The 20306-nt window shown below is 42.1% G+C and overlaps 1 protein-coding gene across 14 annotated transcripts in view; it reads left to right on the plus strand.

The window, feature by feature from the left end:
• CASK (peripheral plasma membrane protein CASK) overlaps positions 1–20306 on the plus strand; it is a 471051-nt gene that overhangs the window by 172682 nt on the left and 278063 nt on the right. For 7 of the 14 annotated variants that reach the window (XM_067762334.1, XM_067762346.1, XM_067762344.1 and 4 more), the window contains exon 1: positions 11799–11937. The exons of 3 other annotated variants lie outside the window; for them this stretch is intronic. The gene's annotated coding sequence lies outside the window, so the exon portion shown is untranslated. Of the gene's footprint in view, positions 1–11781; positions 11938–12117; positions 12346–13314; positions 13434–13501; positions 13731–20306 lie in introns of those variants that run through there. 4 more of the 14 variants (XM_067762336.1, XM_067762337.1, XM_067762341.1 and 1 more) reach the window with 4 other exon arrangements.

The raw sequence follows: 20306 nt of genomic DNA on the forward strand, positions 1-20306 counted from the left end.
GGCCACCGTAACGTGGGAACCTTTCGAGGTCTCACACTATGCAATGAGTATTCAGAGTATGAACACTACTCACTACTTCAGAAAAGAATTCGGATATTTAATTGTAGGACTTTATCCCCCGTATTTAATCGTATCTTATATAAATGGTGAGCCCGACCTCTCGGCACTGGTGTGGAAAGTCCGACATTTGAATTTTTACCACGAAAAGTTTCTTAACTAAAACTCTTCTGTAAAGTAAGTTAACACAATCGAAACCGGTTCGGATAACTTGACCCGCCTGGAACCCACCTCATCAGAACCGGTTCTTTGGAACCTAACACTACAAGTGTGAACGTTTTTCAAATAGACAGGTAAACAAATAAAAACAAAATATACATCAGTGTTAGTGTATATGTGTGTATGGATGTGATTACTTGCAGACTGATTGAAGGACAGACGAGATAGGCTGACTCTTCGGGACAAAACCGCAATGTATATATACAAAGATACAATTTATGGAAGTGATTCGAATACGCAATGAAGTCGGAGGGTTTCGAAATTAGTTGTGAGTGTTAATAAATGTAAATGACATTAAGTTAATGGCTGAGGTTCGTTTCATAAACACTTTATAGGTTTTCTGTTAGTGCTACTTGTATTATTGAATACCATTTTCCTTTAGGATCACTCAGTCTCAGTTACTTACATAAATAGATATGATTTAGCATAGTATGTATGACTGTGTATGTGTGCGTAGGTTTGTAGGTTTTTCTTCATACTCTGTCTCTCTGCCTATCATTATGTCTGTCTGCAGGAGCGACGACGCGATTACTCGCCACGGAAGTGCAATCCAATCCGACAAAGTCATCCTAAGAGTCAAATGCTCGTAGGCGCGCAGTTAATGCAGGAAGTTAATATTCTCAGTGGGCCATGTTACTTTGAGGTTCGTCTTTTTTTGTTAACCGGTAATTATTCACGTGCGATAGTGTGTCAGTGCAGTTATTGACATTTATGGGAACGGGTATGAATTTATTTGGCGCCAAAAAGGAAATAAAGCGCGTTGTATGATGATTATGAAAGTTTTATGAATACATTACTGGAGAAACTAAGTAAATTAAAGGAGATAACACATACTCCGTTGATGTTTTGGTAGCGATGAAGACACTCTGCGAAGGTTTTGGGGAGTGCTAGGGATGTTGATAGTCTTTTTCGAGATACAGATCCGGTACTTCATAAGGTCCGACTATCTCGGGAATGATTTATTATGACCACATTGAACTTTCTAGGCCATTGCGCCCTCTCCTCCTAGTTCGATGAGGAACTTGGGATCGCCATAGTTTCGACTGCTAAAGAATCGGGTGAGGTTGACAATTGGATTAGAGAAGCTATAAATTGCGTTGGCTGCACCCCTTGAGTGGGTTGAGCTACACAACCCCTTTGGGTATTTTAATCGCCTCACGCGACAGACAAACAGACAGACATCCCTAACCCGCTGCGGGTACCGACATAGTCCGTATTCTTTGTGGCTGTGCTGCACGGATACTTAAGACCCGCCCCCAACTACCGCATACCCCGTTCCAACCAGTTGGTTCTGTTAAAGAACCTACAGATATCTTTTTCCGAGAATTTTGCAACTTCCTGAAGTTCCGACAGTATATACATATGTAAATGCTCATAACTTGAAACCTTATATGTGGTAGAACTGGTCATTCGCACAGGTAGTGCGTGACTGTTCCTTTGATGTCCTTCTCGCCGGACTGCGAATGCTTTTAAAGAAGATTCTTAGCATGTTGGCGAAGCAGCCAGTCTCTCGCAATTATAGCCGTAAACCGATTCGGTGACCTTGTGAAAAGCTCGCTATTTTTGCGGAACATGAGTCAGAATCTGGAGGGCGGCGAAAACGTGTTTCTTGGTTATATCGGAGATGAATGTGACGCTCTGTGACCTTGGAATTAAGTAAAGGACCAGGGGCTTTATTATACAATACGACTCGAATGGAAATGCGATGCAAAAGCTGTTAAATCACATACGTTTATTTTCAAATTAAAAATAATTCTTTTTTCAAATCGAGGTACATAATACTGTCCCAGAAGCTCGTAACTCTGTCGTACACTTGTGCTGGTGGCCGTAAAGAGGTGGGGAAGACCCGGATGGGGCTAGGAGTAGTAGTTGTGGGGAGCAGTCGTGTGAGATAGAGGCACCGTTTGGCGAGCAACTTGTTGTCGCTTGCTGCGTTGCTGCAAGAAAGTAGGATGAACTTGAGCCATAACAGCAAGGGGCCACAAAATATTTGACGAAATTTCAGGGTCACGTGACTAGTCTAGAGCACCCTTTTCGATGCAGCCATCATTTGTATAAGACACATTGGCAGATGTCGTGATAGGCTTGACACCTTTCCGGCGTAAGAGAGCATGGGACAATCCAGCTGCAAGGAGCGGCGCTGACAATGGCAGCTTATAAGAGGATCGCAACAAAATAGTTTCGATAAACTAAAGACACTTAAGCGACAGCGCTTCCTCAGGAAATGAAACCCAGGTCACTCCGGTACATAGAACCGGCTGCCGTCGGAAATAATTATAGATCATTCCTAAGAACCGTCGAAACTTTGCCTTACTCTTCTTCTTCTTGTAGCGACAAAGATCCTCTACGAGGGCTTTGTGGAGTGTTGTCTATGTCGATGGTCTTTGTTGGATATTAATTTGGTACATTTCGGAAACTAGCACCACTAAGGTCCTAGCACGATCACTTCGGGAACGATTTAATATGGCTCTAATGCGTCTTCTTCTTCTTGTAGCAGTGCGAAGCATCCAATAAGTGCACTCACAAATTGCCATCGATATCCTCTAACGGAAGTCCAAATAACTTGAAGATTCAATAGGATTGGACCAAACATACTGGTGTTAGTGGCGTGGGTTTCACTTTGCAATCATTAAACTAGTTGGTGTCATGTAGAGACACATTACGTGCAGGGCATGTATTTCGTATGCCGTGGTTGATTCTGGATAAGTAAGAGTTAAACATATTACAGTATCCAGATCAAAATTCTGTAAGAGTGACGCACGTTTCCTTTGGAAGTCTATTTTTCTCTACTTCGAGTTTCGGATATTATACTCTGAGAATGCAGTGCGCCTACCCCAGCGGGTTAGAGGGCTTAGAATATACCCGCGGCAGATATGCCTGTCATAAGAGGCGACTGAAATACCAAATTGATTCACGGGGTTGTGTAGCGAAACAGTTGCCAGCGCCGCTTATAGCTTCTCCAACTAAACTGTTAACATCACCTCCCCGCGGCGAATCTTGTTCCTTTAATAACCGAGGCTCCTCAGGAATCTAGGGGGTGGAAGGGCGTTAGGGCCTAGAAGGTTTCATGTGGTCATACTAAATCGTTCCCGATATGGTCGTGCTAGTACTTTAATGGTGCTTGTTACCCGAACGTACCGGATCTGCATCCGACAAAGGACCATCAACATCGATAACACTCCCCAAGGCTTTCATCGAGTGTCCTTATCGCGGTAGAGACGTGAATATTGATCAATCCCTAGAGCCGGCAAATCGACATAATGTTCGCTTGTTTGAAATGTAGAGGTCCAAACCAACACGAAACATTTGTGTATGATTTTCATATAAAAGTTTGTTTTGGTCTGGACCTCCACAAGTATGAAAGTATTGCTTCAATACGAGCGACAGGAATTTAGCGCTCCTTTAAAGCCTCAGTTTTCACGACAGCAACTCCGGCCTGATATATATGTGGGAAATTTTCTTACCACTGTTCAATTTAGTGTTCTTGCCTGACGAAACACTTAGGAAGATAATTTTCCGGTAAATAAAAAAGTCGGTTTAATATTGATAACCTTAACTTTAATTACTTGAAAGTTTTCTTAGAAGATAATTAGCGCGTGTTCTACAGCTTGAGTACAAAAATCGTATGATCAAAAATTTTTCAGCTTCGCTAACTGTAAGCTTACAAAAACAATATACATTGTAGAAAGAGAATGTCAACATATAATAATGTAATATTTATACAGAAGTTTTCACAGGGTGCCCCACAGTACTCCGCCACCAGACGAAAGCTACCTGTAACGTTGAGGAAGATTAATCTGGCGACCAGTGCGGGTGGTTTTCGTCGGAACGCTCTTGCTACTATCCTGTACAGGTTGTCCTTTTTCAGAATTAGTTGACGTTTCGATGTTTTCTTGTGGCTGCTGATTGGTTTCAGAATGAGTTGGCGGTTCTATATGTTTTTGCGGCGTTTGGTTTATCTCAGGATGAGCTGGCGTTTCGAGATCGGTGTTTGTTAAAAAAGCAGATTTAAGTCGATCAATGCTAATATTGCTAGGGTGGCCTTTGATGATGACCGTAAAGTATTTTGGATATTTGCGTGTAACAGCGTAAGGACCATCGTAATGATGTGTCAACGAAGGGTGTATGGAGTCATTTCTGACGAAAACGTGTGTTGAGCTCAACAGTTTCGGTGAAACGAACGTTGCTGGTGGCGAATGATAGGCGGTTTCCGTTGGCCTTAGCTTTTCCATAGCTTGGCGAAATTTTGCAACCGATTCGCTGGTCGGCACGGGTAATTTGGTCGTTTGAAAAAATCCGCCTGGAATTCTGAGCGTCGTTCCATATACGAGTTCTGCTGGCGATGCACCAATATCGGGTTTATATGCTTCTCTGAGGCCGAGTAAGATTGTTGGAAGAAAGTGTGTCCATTTGTCAGGGTCGTGACACAGGATGGCAGTTTTAAACGTTCTATGCCAACGTTCTATGAGACCATTGGATTGGGGGTGATACGGCGTAGTACGAAGATGATTGGCCCCGATTGTAGAAACCAGTTCTTTGAAAACGGCTGACTCAAACTGTCTACCTCGGTCAGATGTGATGCGTTCTGGTACACCAAATCTGGAGATCCAATGTGTAGTCAATGCTTTAGCGATAGTTTCGGCTGTCATATCTGGGATTGGTATCGCTTCTGGTCATCTCGTGTAGCGGTCTATTACGGTGAGACAGTATCGCTGCCCATCGCATAGCGGAAAAGGTCCAACGATGTCGATATTTATGTGCGAAAATCTATTTTGTAGCAATGCGTATTTCTCAGGTGATGATTTCGTATGTCGCTGCACCTTCGACCGTTGACAAGTTTCACAACTACTAACAAAATTTGTCACATCCCTTTTAATACCTTTCGAAACAAATCTAGACGTCATTAGTTTGGTTGTGGTGCGAACGCCGGGGTGCGATAGGCTGTGGATTTTCGTAAGTATTTGCGTTCTGAATTTTTTCGGAATATACGGGCGCACACGCGATGTGCTAGTGTCGCAAATCAGCTTCACATTCGTATCTGGAAGTATGAAAGGCTTTAGAATAAGTGAGGTTTTTGAAATTGTACCTAATTGCAAAAGGTGTTGGAGTTCATCATGGTTTCGCTGCTACGCTTTTGTAGTCGATGGTGCCGTGAACTGATTGGATTCGCGAGAAGACATCTGCTGCAATGTTGGCTTCGCCGTTTATATGCCGAATATCGGTAGTGAATTGCGCGATGTAATCAAGCTGTCGGGCTCGGCGTGGAGCAAAGGCGTACGTAAGTGGACGATGATCAGTGAGAATGTGACATCTTCTTCCTTCTATCATATATCGAAAATGTGAAACTGCCTGGTACATGGCAGTCAGCTCTCGGTCATAAGTAGAGTATTTGCACTGAGGTGGCGTAAATTTTTTTGAATAGAAAGCTAGAGGTTGATATTCACCGTTTACAATTTGATGCAACGCGGCACCGACTGCGAAATCCGAGGCGTCGATGTGCAAAGACAATTCGGCATCGTGGGATGGATGAAACAGCAGAGTTGCGTTTGCAAGCTCCTCTTTGAAACGTTGGAAAGCGGATTCAGCCTCTGGTGTCCACGCAAGCAGCGTGTGGTCATTCTTCTTATTGCCTGAAATAAGGCTCTGTAAATATTTTTGATAGTCGACGGCATGTGGCAAAAATTTTCTGTAAAAATTTAGCATGGCAATAAAGCGCTTCAGATGTTTGGCCACTGCTGGTTTGGGGAACTCTAACAACGCCGATACTTTTTCTGGCAAGGGTTTAATGCCTTGGGCATCGACAAGATGGCCCAGAAATTTGATCTCAGCTTTACCAAATTCGCATTTAGAAAAGTTAATAGAGAGGTTGTTTTTGAATAAGCGTTGAAAGATTAAACGCAGATGCTGCCGGTGTTGCTCGATTGATTCGGACGCAACACATATGTCGTCAATGTAGGGAAATACGAAGTTAACACCTCGTAGGACTTCGTCTATAAGGCGCTGAAATGTTTGTGCAGCGTTGCACAAACCGAAAGTCATGAACTGGAATTCGAACAATCCGAATGGAGTCGTGATTGCTGTTTTCGGAATATCATCGGGGTAAATTGGCACCTGATGGAATGCCTTTTGCAGTTCTATTTTAGGAAAAATTTGCTTACCTCCCAAAATATTGGTAAAATCTGTCAGATAGGGCAATGGGTATCGATCCGGAAGTGTATGTGCGTTAAGCGCCCTGTAGTCGCCACACGGTCTCCACGTACCATCACTCTTTTTCACCATATGTAGCGGACTTGACCAGTTGCTCCTAGATGGGCGAAAAATGCCTGCTTTTAATAAAAATTCATATCCTGCTTTAGCAGCTTCTAGCTTGTCGGACGAAAGGCGACGTGGTCTCGAAAATACTGGTTGTCCTGATGTCTCGATGCGATGGAACACTGTCGATGTTGTTTTGGATCCAAGCGGTGCTAACTTTGTGATGGACGGGAACTCTGATAAGATATTTGCGAATTCATTTCCTTCTGTGAATGTTTTTACTAATGCTGCGGTGCACTTGTTCGATTCTCCTAGTGATGTCGAAAGAGATGTTAACTTATCTGTAAGTTTGTTTCGTCGCATATCGATAAGCAGATCATAAAATTTTATGAAATCGGCACCGATGATGGGTTGTGTGACGTCTGCGACTAGGAATGACCACACAAAATCGCGGCGGAGGCCTAGGTCTAATTTAATTCGTTTTTCCCCTAGTACTTTTATAGCAGCACCGTTTGCTGCATACAACTTTGTGGCGGTTGGATGAATATTATATGACAATGTTGTTAGTGGGAGAATGGAAACGTCTGCTCCCGTATCGATGAGAAAAATCGTACTCGTTGTTTTATCTCTTACCTGGAGGCGAAAAACTTGGCGTTGACAGAACTTTCGCTACACTTCGTCACCCGCTTTTCAAGTCAATTTTTACCATCTGTTGTTATTGTTTGAACTGATCGTTGTCGGCGTCGGCAGGGGCTGCGGCACTTGCGAGCATTAGTGCCATACTTCTGATGATACCAACATTCGGCATTGGCTGATGATGGACTTCTGTTTCTAGCTTGTTGCGGCCGGCTCGTGCTTTTCGAGTTATTGTACTTTGTCGTTGTTGATCGAGTTTGTGAGCGAGAGCGTGATTTCGAACTGAGTCTCCCAACTCGCTTGGATAAGTCTTCTATTGCTGTACGAAGTTGTTTTAATTCAGCCGCATCGGTTCGTACCTGCGCTACTTGCTGAGGAGCAACGGCATCAATTATTGAATCGGCTATCTTTGAATTCTGCTGATGTGCCCGACGATGCGACGATAACCGGCTGGGCAAAGGCTGGTAAACGTTTTGTCCAAAGTCCTTTAAGAGCAGCGTCGCCCAGGGTAGTGCCTGCCACTCGTTTCATCTCGAAATACAGCTCCGAAGGCTTTCTATCACCTAGTGGCATTTCCGATAGTAGCCTATTGAGACGTCTCTGCTCACTATCGGCGAAATGCTCAATGATTTTTGTCTTGACATATTCAAATTTGTGGCTCTGTGGCATGTCGGCGATGACTTGGGCCAATTGGCTAACCACAGTGGGGTCCAGTGCTGCAAACACGGTTGCTGCTTTTTGCTTGTCTGATGTGATTCCAGAGGCTGTGAACCAAAAATCCATAGACGTAAACCACGCCTCTATGTTGGAACTAGACATTGCAGGGACAGGCAGCCGGTCGTATATAACTGCGGCCTGCTTTTCATTTGGTTGCGCTTCCGCCGCATTTTGATTTTGTTACTGTGGAAAGTTCGTTGGTGGTGAAGATATGCCGCTGTCGTAAGGCATTTTCGGTAATGCTAGACTTCTAGAAAAAACGCGTGTTTCTTACAACGGGACTTGCGGCTGTACTCCGTTAGGGCACACTAGAGTGTACGTGTGTTGTAAATCAGGATCACGTCGGGGTCACCAGTGTGGGAGATTTTCTTACCACAGTTCAATTTAGTGTTCTTGCCTGACGAAACACTTAGGAAGATAATTTTCCGGTAAATAAAAAAGTCGGTTTAATATTGATAACCTTAACTTTAATTACTTGAAAGTTTTATTTAAAAAATCGTATGATCAAAAAATGTTCAGTTTTGCTAACTGTAACTTACAAAAATAATATACATTGTTGAAAGAGAATGTCAAAATATAATAATGTAATATTTATACAGAAGTTTTCACAAGGTGCCCCACATATACATTAGACTGGGTCGATTTATTAACTGATATCGCGCCATCGATTTTTCGATAGGATTTGGGGCTCAGGAAAAAAAGTTCCACTAAGTAAACCAAAAAATAAATAATTTTCGAGCCTGCGAAATTTCATTTTTTTTTTTACTTTTTTTCGACCTTGATTTTTAAAGTTTTTCTCATGACCTACTAAAAAAATGTTCATTTGATTGTAAAATTTTCATGTATACCCTGTTCGACCCAAAAATGTCCGCTAAAAACGTTGGCGATAAAAGAATAATTTTTTTTTTCAAAAAACTGTTATCGCCAACGTTTTTAGTGGACATTTTTTTTGGTCGGACAGGGTATACATATGAAATTTTTTTTAGCAGGTTATGAAAAAAGCCTTAAAAAACTCAAAGTCGAAAAAAGTAAAAAAAAAAGACAAGTAAGGAAGGCTAAGTTCGGGTGTAACCGAACATTACATACTCAGCTGAGAGCTTTGGAGACAAAATAAGAGCCTCCTGCGATTTACAACCAGATTGACTGAATATTTTGTGTGTTAAAGCCTTCCGCGATTTACAACCAGATTGACTGAATTTTATGTGTGTTAGTGCAGTCGGGTGGCTTCGTGACACACGTATTTGTTGTCGGCTACACGTTGATGAAAATCAAACATTTTTGATTTTTTCATTTGACGCTAGCTTATTTGATAGTCGCGGGGTGTGATTGACAAAACGCAGTGTTGTATTTAGTTTGTGTCGACATTCAAAATGAACAAGTGCGTGGAAGAACAGCAATTCATATTAAAATTTATTGAAAATTATCAATGTTTACCAGCTTTATGGAATGTAAAGCTTTTATTATTCTATAATAAAATTTGATATTAATTTTTTTATTATTTAATAAAACTGCTGTAGTTGCAAGTAAAAAAAGTCATCATCCGATGACGACATATTCACGCCCGAACGCTACGGCTTCTCAATGCCAAATGTTAATTGATGGCTTTTTATTTGATAGTCGCGGGGCAAGCGTCAAATACCCGACACGCACACATACAAAAATTCAGTCAATCTGGTTGTAAATCGCAGGAGGCTCTAAGGGAAAATCACAATTTAGCAAAATGAACCTAGGGTAACCCTGGAATGTGCTTGTATGACATGTGTATCAAATTAAAAGTATTAATGAGGGTTTTAAAAGGTAGTAGCTCTTAGTTGTATATGTGAAGGCGTTTTCGAGATATCGATCAAAATGTGGACCAGGGTGACCCAGAAAATCTTCTGTCGGGTACCGCTAATTTATTTATATATGTCATACCACGAACAGTATTCCTGCCAAGACAGCAAGGGCTTTTGATTTCGCCCTGCAGAACTTTTTCATTTTCTTCTACTTAATATGGTAGGTGTCACATCCATTTAACAAAGTTTTTTCTAAAGTTATATTTTGCGTCAAAAAACCATGTTTCATCTCTTTTTTCATATTCGGTACAGAATTATGAAATTTTTTTAATTTTTCATAATTTTCGATATCGAAAAAGTGGGCGTGGTCATAGTCGGATTTCGGCCATATTTTATACCAAGATAAAGTGACTTCAGATAAGTACGTGAACTAAGTTTAGTTAAGATATATCGTTTTTTGCGCAAGTTATGTTGTTAAAGGCCGAGCGGAAGGACTGTGTATAAAAACTGGGCGTAGCTTCAACCGATTTCGACCATTTTAACAGAAAACATTTATCATCATAGAGTCTATGTCCTTACCAAACTTCACAAGGATTGGTAAAATTTTGTTCGACTTATGGCATTAAAAGTATTCTAGACGAATTAAATAAAAAGGGCGGAGTTACGCCCATTTTAAAATTTTCTTTTATCTTTGAATTTTGTTGCACCATATCACTACTGGAGTCAAATGTTGACATAATTTACTTTTATACTGTAAAGATATTAAATTTTTTGTTAAAATTTGACTTAAAAAAAATTTTTTTTTAAAAGTGGGCGCGTTCGTCATCCGATTTCGCTAATTTTTATTTAGCACACATACAGTAATAGGAGTAACGTGCCTACCAAATTTCATCATGATATCTTCAACGACTGCCACATTACAGCTTGCAAAACTTTTAAATTACCTTCTTTTAAAAGTTGGCGGTGCCATGCCCATTGTCCAAAATGTTTCTAATTTTCTATTTTCTATAAGGTCATCGCGCCTACCAAGTTCCATCGCTTTATCCGTCTTTGGTAATGAATTATCGCACTTTTTCGGTTTTTCGAAATTTTCGATATCGAAAAAGTGGGCGTGGTTGTAGTCCGATTTCGTTCATTTTAAATAGCGATCTGAGATGAGCGCCCAGCAACCTATGTACCAAATTTCATCAAGATACCTCAAAATTGACTCAAGTTATCGTATATAAAGACGGACGGACAGACGGACGGACATGGCTAAATGAATTTCTTTTTTCACCCAGATCATTTTGATATATAGAAGTCTATATCTATCTCGATTAGTTTATGCCGTTACGGATTACCGTTGTGCGAACAAAGTTAATATACTCTTTGAGCTCTGCTCAGCTGAGTATAAAAATGAAATTTCGCAGGCTCGAAAACAATTTTTTTGGGTATGCTTAGCGGAACTTTTTTTCCTGAGCCCCAAATCCTATCGAGAAATCGATGGCGCGATATCGGTTAACTTTCGTCCATACAAATCGACCCACCCTAATATACATATACATAAAATGTCCGCCACGTTTTCAATTTGACAATTTTTGTGTAAACATAAATAAATAAAAAAAATTTCTTCTTTTTTTGTCCAACTTATTACTCAAAATTTTAAATCCCATTTTTAATTTTTATTAACTAAAAAGTAAAAAAATAAGCTAAAAAAAATTTTAATTGTAACTTGAATTTTTTGAATTTCCCTATCATTTTCCCCCTGTGTTTAATTTTTCCCATGTGCCATCGCAAGTAATACACAAACCTTTCGTAGTTTCGCTATTCATGCACAGGTGGCGCTGGTGAGAGTAATTGCAACAATGTAGTGTGTGGTGGTTGAAAGGTCAATCAAGAAAAAAAAAACAAATGTTGAGAAGTTTACTCTACATAAGGAAACTTTTAAAATGCTCGCGACTTTTCCAAAATTATTATAAAACTAAATAAAAATTTACAAAGCTATCTATTTTCAATTTCGTATCTAAATTTATAAATTTGCTGTCATCACGAGTTTTAAACTCAGCAGAATGAAGTAGAAAGAAGAGAGCGAAATGTAAAGCCATTGGTAACGCGGCAAAAATTTGTAAGCAGTTGGCAACGCAATCTCGAGTGATATTCTCAGTACAGAATAAAGAAAATTTGCAAACGGAGGAGACAAAAATTGGTAAACAAAAGTTAGTTTTATTCTTGAAAAAAGTGTATTAAACTATTAAATTAAAAACCAAAATTATGTGAGCCATGCATGCATTTTGCAATTAATGTAAGTGATATCTGTGTACAAATGCTGATAGAAATTATATAAAAATTAAAAAAGTGCTTTGTGTGGCTGAGAACGGGCTGAAGAAGATAAGAAAAAAAAAACACGAATCATTCCAATTGGATTGAATATGTAAGATTCTGTGTTTTTTTTTGCTCGTAAAAGTGTGTGGGGCGATCGGTGGTGGTGCGGCGTTAATGGCCCACAAGAGCGACCTGCCCTTGCTGTCCTGCTGCTCCTGTCATTGCCACATTCACTATTGGCGCTGCTTGCTACGTTGATTTTGGTGTCTTGCACTGCTTGCTACTAGTGCGCTAGTTGTGCCTAAATCCATAGTGGTCTTGTAGTCCAGCTAAGGAAAAAGGATGCGATGTATTTGTTTAATTTACGTATGAGTGCTTATCTCTGAAGGTATGCCTGTGTTTGGTGCTGTGTACACTTAGCTATGTTCTTATTTATGTATGTCCGTTTGCTTGCTTTGGGCGGGGTGGAAATGTCAAGGAAATTTGATGTAAAACGCTGCTGCTCATATGAGTGCGATTGCAAGGTAAAAGAAGAAATGTACATAAAAGATAACATAAAAAAATTCCATTCTAAAGTGTGAATAAGAAGTGTTGGAATCGGGATATAAAGATAGCAAAAAGTGGCGAACTCAAGAAGTGTGGAGGCATGAAAAAAGTGATCAACTGTTGTCACCCCCCTTTGCTTGGTTTATATGGGAAAATCAGCTCCCAGTGAGCCATATGCAATTTTTATCAAGTTCAAAACTATACAGATCCGTTGCGGTGCATTCAGTTTTTATAAATCATAAACCAAATTATAAAATTAACGCTTGAAGCTATCACAAAGCTCTCCTTATCCTACAAAACCTGTGAAAAAAATCATAAAAATGCTTATTCATTCATTAAGGTTTTGTGAAAAAGCCTATGCAGGTCCTTCATGCGTACATATTTACACAACCAAATGTGCATACTCCCATACATAAATTTGGATGAAGGACTAGGATAACATACAAGGTGTTTGTTATTAAGTGTAGTGTAAATTGTTGCTGTTAGTGTCATCTCTTTGCTTTTGTGTGCTGGAGTCGCCCCATCATATGATTTATTAATTAGTTGTTAAGGTTTAAGTGATGCAGCTGTATGAAATATATGTTGAAAGTGTGCAAATAGGCAAACAAACCACTTGTGCCGCAAGTTTCTGCTGTCTACATACCAATATACATTCATACATATTCCGGCACTGCATACTAAGAAATTTATGGAACTTTTCAAGGTGCTAATAGGTACTATTTCAAATTAGTCTCATATCCTTGCTCTCATCATGCGTTCTCTTTGGCACGTTATGCTCTATTCCTTTTTCTGATTTTTCGCTCAATTTTAGGGCGAGTCTCCTCCGAGTTGCCGGACTAACTTTCAAATTGTGTTGCAGAAAATCGTTTAATATGGTAATTGTTGCTACTATCTTCACACAAGTGCTACTTTCCATTCATAAGTACACAGGTGATTGTATACATTTCATTAATAAATAATTAATTAATTAAATTACTATACTAAATATGTGATAATAGAGATTGAATACTCATAATGATATTATTCATACATTGCTAAGTGTGGTAAACATTAATTCACCTTGAGACGAAGATAATGAACATGAATTAGCAATCTTGCAAAATTGGAATGAAAGAACGAAGCTACATGCTCAGCCCCTCTTCTTTGATATTACACTAGTAAGGACTCCATGGCACTATGCATACGAAATACGCATAGTTATAAAAAAGAGAAAGGAGGCAGAAAACGGTGAGTGTTGCAGATGCTAGCTGGGTGATAATGCCAGGAAATTTTATTAGATAAATCGGTGAATAACAGATGTTTTCAAATTTCTATATGATTCACATACCTAGTACGGCGCTAAATGGCTTAAAAACTGTGATAGTTTTAAGGATCACCACAGGAAAGTTCTAGTGGAGATTGATCTGAAATACACTTATTATGATTCAGTCAGCCAAGGCACATTTCTTTAAGGAAGACAATAAAAGATTTCTGAATCCTCAATAATGGTTTGACAATGTTCTAAACTTGGTCTTGCTTTGACGGATAAAAGTTCGTTACTGTGAAGGACTCGTCTATTTCGGAACCAGCATAGAAAGCTCGCTGTTCCTAACATGTGCAACGTCGGACTGGGTAGGGAATTACAAATTAGGATACACTAAACCGCTAGTATAGTATCCCATCATACTTTTTATGGATAGTTTGTGGTTCTGTCTAGTGATAAGCCACGTGTATCGAAGGAGGTTCAATGATGAGCTGTTTGAGATCTACACAGATGTGAACATAATGCAGTAACCAAAGGCCCACTGTTTGGTTTGGCTGAGTCGAGGATCCGCTCAAAGACGCTCCGGCTCAGAAGGTATTCCTTTGGAAAGCCGCATTTTTAAGCAAAGGATTATACTTCCACCAAGTTGGCAAGGAGTGGTAAAAGATGCTTTCGATTTTCAGCAGCTATTGCAAAACATGTATATAAGGCGTAACTTTTTTCGCAACGGCTTAATTATTTCGACAGCATCAATTAATTATGAGTGATGATGTACCCAATCCTATTCAGTTCCTTCACCTCACGTGACTTACCTCTGTCGCTGAGCTTCTATGTCCTTGCTCCAAACTCTGCCCCCACCCAGCGGGCTAAGGAGTTAGAATATACCCGCGGTATGTATGCCTGTCGTAAGAGGCGACTAAAATATCAAATAAATTCAAGGGATTCTATAGCGAAACCCTTTCAAGGGGTTGCCAGCGCGATATATAGCTTATCCAAACCCAATTGTCAACCTTACCTATCCGTGGCGAATCCTGTTTCATTAACAGCCGTTCCTCTAACGACCCAGAACTCCTCATGCATCTAGGGCGTGGGAGGGCGGTTTGGCCTAGAATGTCGCATGTTACTTACTTACTTAATTGGCGCTTAACCGTCTAAACGGTTATGGCCGTCCAACAAGGCGCGCCAGTCGCTCCTTCGCTCCGCCAACCGGCGCCAATTGGTCACACCAAGGGAGTTTAAATCGTTTTCCACCTGGTCCTTCCAACGGAGTGGGGGCCGCCCTCTACCTTTGCTTCCATAGGCGGGTTCCGATAGAAACACTTTCTTGGCCGGATCATCATCTTTCATTCGCATAACATGGCCTAGCCAGCGCAGCCGCTGCGTTTTAATTCGCTGGACTATGTTGATGTCTGCGTATAGTTCGTACAGCTCATCATTAAATCTTCTTCGGTACTCGCCATCGCCAACGCGTAGAGGTCCATAAATCTTTCGAAGAACTTTTCTCTCGAACACTCCCAAAGCCGCTTCATCTGCTATTGTCATGGTCCATGCCTCTGCCCCATATAGAATGTCGCATGTGGTCATGCCAAATCGTTTTCGAGATGCTCGGGCTTGGTACCGCAACGTACCGGAACTGCATACGCCAAAGAACCATCAACATCGATAACACTCCCCAAGGCTTCGGGGACAAAAGTGAAAAGAGGCAGGTTTAAGACTTTCTAGGATACTGCAGGCCTGCCAGAATTTCTCTTTTTGACATCTGAGATAAACAGAATTGATAAACTAGGACATTCTAGCAGAAGGGTGCTTGATGTTCATATGCAATACAACCCAGTTGCTTGGTCTCAAGAGGCATGTGGAGGTCTTTAGCTTTATCCAGGCACAGCCAGTAAACTCTTGTGCTGATTCGTGACTGGTCAAATACGTTATCAGATATTAAATAAGTCGTATATACGGCTAGATATCATGTCATATCATGGGGGGCAGGATGGCCAAGAAAGTTCAATGTGGTCATATCAAATCGTTCCCGAGATAGACGGGCGTGGACCTTAATTTTACTGGGAGGCGGGACCTCTTCAATCAGGTGTTTTAAAGGATGCCCAGGTTTCTGAGTGTTTAACAGAAGCTGTTTGTTTAGCATTTTGTTTCTCCCTTTATGAGGAGCATACCCGCATCACTATTAACATGATGTGTGGGCGACACGAAAAGACATGCCGTGGCAGATCTGAGCGTATATTTATAGATCTGCAGTTTCTTCCTGTGTATTTCTTTTAAGCTCGACGACCATATCGCGGACTAGTAGCATAGCGGCTGGCCAATTGTTTATAGGTAGCTATGACCTTTTCTATGTCCTTGCTCCAAACGCTGCCACAGAAAGACACGAAGATTTGTAACGGCTCCGATCTCGCCAAAATTCGCCTGCATCCTTGCCAAAATTCAGGTCATTATCGAACGTCACTTGCAATATTTTTGGGTGTCAAGCAGCCGTTAGCATAATATCAATATTGCTGACATTTGCTTTGTCCATGCTGTAAATTAAGTCGCCGAAGACTTGGTCGGTTATAGTGCCTAGTTACGGAAAAATTAGGGAGACAGTTGTTACTTTACAGCATGGCTCATCAATGCAAAGGCCAGAGCCTGTTGCCATCGGCGTAGGAAACAATGATAACCTTTTCAAGTTGATAAGGTAGTTTCGATATGCAAAAATTAAACGAAATTAGTAAGGCAGGGCCTATGATTGACTGTGTCGAAAGCTTTGATAAGTCCGGCGCTACGAGTACTTCTCTGTTGTGTGGTTTTCGTTCAGTTCGTAATTTGTATGTTGGTGGCATTTAGCGCGGAGGCGGTGCTTTGTTATTTGCGGAAACGATGCTGGTGTTTGGAGGAGAGGAGCAGGACAACTTCAAGTTTCTTGCCTAATGGTGACAGGAGAGATATTTTGCGGTATGATTCTTCTCCGTTAGCTGGTTTTCTAAGCCTTAGTAGCGACACCACCTTCGCCATTTTCCAAGTTGACAAAGTGAACATAGACAGGTTGAAGTCAAGCGCCAGGAATTTAATCCCCCAATTCCAAGGTCACCCAGTGGAATGCCGGAACACGCCAAAAGCCGCATTTAAATTGTTATGTGAAACCAACGCCTTTAACAGAAGTCCCTTTGGTGCAACCATTTTGAAACTGTCAGTTTGTATAGCATCCGTCCTAAAGGACTGCCTTGGCGGATGATCCCTCATTTCACTGTATTTTTGTAACGTAACGTTACAATAACGTAACTCCCCCTGTATTTCCTTATTCACCTAAACCTGAACCTCCCTGTTCTTATTTTGCTATAGCATAGCCAACAACCACTTCTTTTATAGCACATTCAACAACCAACTAAATTGCGAACCAATGAAAATCACAATAATGGTGCGTTGAATTCTCAACCAGTTAGCGTCAACACCCATATAAACACTGAATTAGCATTTTCGCAATTCAGTTCTCGCAGGTGAGCCAGCGGGAGTGGATGTCTTTTTAAAGACATATTTTTCCCTCCTGCTAGCTAGCTGAGTGGAAGGGGCGCCGTCATGGCGCGGGTCACCCTTCCCTTAGGTAAGGACGACGGGGAGGATGCCTTGTGCTACTTTGCCCCCCGCGCCCTCCTAGGTGTTGAGTGGCCCGACGCCTTCATGGCCATTTAACCCCTCCCCCTCAGTTCTAGCTTAGGCTGGCTGAGTGGAAGGGGCGCTGTCATGGCGCGGGTCACCCTTCACTTAGGTAAGGACGACGGGGAGGATGCCTTGTGCTACTTTGCCCCCCGCGCCCTCCTAGGTGTTGTGTGGCCCAATGCCTTAATGACCATACAGCCCCTCCCCCTCAGTCCTAGCTTTGGCTGGCTGAGTGGTAGGGGCGCCGTCATGGCGCGGGTCACCCTTCACTTAGGTAAGGACGACGGGGAGGATGCCTTGTGCCACTTTGCCCCCCGCGCCCTCCTAGGTGTTGAGCGGCCCCATGATTCAATCACAAGAGGTTTGCTCGACAGACAAATTTTTTGACAATTGCAGCCATTTTGCTCCCAAATCGAATTGACATCCGTTAACTGTGTTGTTTCTTTGCGATTTTTCGAAAAATATTAGTAGTAGAAATAGGAAGCAATCAGTTTACAAATACCCGATAAGTACCGAACTGCATAATTCCTTAGAATATTTATTTTAATTTTATGATGAATTTATTAACTATGCCATGATCTAATAGTGCGGCTGAATATAGGTTTTATGAAAAGTACGGACACCAAGGAATCGTGCACTTTCGTAAACCTATGAACATACGAAACCTACACCATTTCAAAATTCATCGTTCAACGTCAAAAACTCGACTAGTAAATCGAGTCACGTAAAAATGACATTAGTAAATAATGAAGATGCCATAACGAAATGTACTCATTGATTCCGTATGTTCGGAACATTCGTCTCCATTTAAGAATTAGGGGAATCGGTTTATATTTGGAATATGTATGTATATTCGGACCTCGTGAGGTAGTATCAAACAAACGTGTTCCGAATATTCTAAATTAACGGTTTATGCGGAACACTTTCATGAATACTTAACGTAAAGGAGCTTTCCGAAATTTCAGAATAAAAAGGTGAATACTCCCTGTGTAGCAGGACCGCATAAAAGCTGAACTCTTCTGTCAAATTCAAGACCGGAATATAAAGTTCTAAGACAATAAGCCATTTATTTTTATTTTTTTTTTTTTTTTGTTTTTTGTCAGACCATGTCGGCTGCCTCTTCAATATCGTCCTATCTCAAAATATTTTTCAAAAACTTCCCATTTCATGATTTGTCACAAAAAAATCCTATATTAGAATTAGATTGGAGATCGCCTCAGAATGATTTTCATTAACTCCCTCTTATGTCAAAATGCATTGAACTTATGCTCATATAGGGAGTTTTTGAAACAAATTTTGAGATAGTGTATTTTTGAATAAAATTCTCTTTTATCAATTCACGAAATATTTAGTAGAAAATGAATTATTTCCTCCAAAACATGTTGGCATTTACAAATTTATTATCACTACTAATATACTACTAAATGTACTTTTCTACTACAATTTTCGCTAAAGGGAATTAAATTATTACCCGTTTTCCTTACTTCGTAAAAGCAACCCGTCCAGATTTTTCAATGTGGGAGTGTCAAACCTCTGCCGTCATTGAAGAACAAACCTCTAGTAATTGAATCATGGAGCGGCCCGACGCCTTCATGACATTCCACCCCTTCCCCTCAGCTCTGGTTTCGGCCGTGAGCCGATGCGTGCGCACAGCGGCTACCGCTGTGCCGTTAAGGTGCACTTCCCCTCCGCCCACGGGTCGACCCACGGTGTATCGGCTGGTACAACCCCGCCCCCCTTACGCACCTTCTACTAGTGTGCAAGTAGGGAGGCGGGTGTGTCCAGCGGTGAAACCAGCACTAACGTCCTCGCAGTCTCTTCCGCAGGTGACTGACCCCGCGACTACCAAAGCTGCCGAAGAAGAGCGATTAGCCGGATCCCGTGAAGCCGACCGACCAATACCAGCCCGTTGGTACGCCTATCCTACCCCGCCCGGAACACGCAGCCGCTGTCCAGGTAAACCCCGTCGTCGGCCCATTTTCTCTCTCTCTCTCTCGGCCCTGGTACGCGCTCCGTAGCCCACCGCCGCTGCCGTCGCCCCTCTGGTGCCGCCGCTGCTACGACGACCGTTGGCCGTTCGCCATCCTACCGCCGTTAAGCAGCTGTATCCGCCCCGCCGCTGCTACGACGACCGCTGGCCGTTCGCACTCCTACCGCCGTTAAGCCGCTGCATCCGTCACGCCGCTGCTACGACGACCGTTGGCCGTTCGCCATCCTACCGCCGTTAAGCCGCTGCATCCGTCACGCCGCTGCTACGACGACCGTTGGCCGTTCGCCATCCTACCGCCGTTGAGCCGCTGCATCCGTCACGCCGCTGCTACGACGACCGTTGGCCGCTCGCCATCCTACCGCCGTTAAGCCGCTGCACCCGTCACGTCGCTGCTACAACGACCGTTGGCCGCTCGCCATCCTACCGCCGTTAAGCCGCTGCATCACCGTCCATCCAGTTCGCTGGTGCCGTCACTTCGTCTATACGGCTACACCCATCCGTCCGCTAATACTGTCCGCCGTCCAGCCACTGCGCTCATACTACTGTACCATCCCGCCCGCTACTGCACCGCCGCTAAACCACCGTACCGACCTCTCCGCTACTACTACGCCTATTAGCCACCGCCTCCATCTTTGTACGGAAAGCTGCTGTCCGCCTAATATCCCCAGCCGTGTGTGCGCGCGTTCGTAACACATAAATATCGTGTATTTATTCAGTAGGGGTTTGTGGGACCTTTACTCGACTCTGGATTGACTGAGTGTTACCCCAGCCTTAGACAAAACCCACCTCATATTTTATTCTGTTGTCAGTCTTACTTTGCCATAACACTTTTCCATGGTTCGACGTGGTCATGTCAAATCTTTTCGAAGATTGTCGGTTTATTATCCTGAGGTGTTACCTTCGGAGCGTAGCGGATCTGTATCCG

Source organism: Eurosta solidaginis, chromosome 1 (assembly GCF_040869045.1).
Source record: "Eurosta solidaginis isolate ZX-2024a chromosome 1, ASM4086904v1, whole genome shotgun sequence".
In the NCBI taxonomy this organism is placed as follows: domain Eukaryota; kingdom Metazoa; phylum Arthropoda; class Insecta; order Diptera; family Tephritidae; genus Eurosta; species Eurosta solidaginis.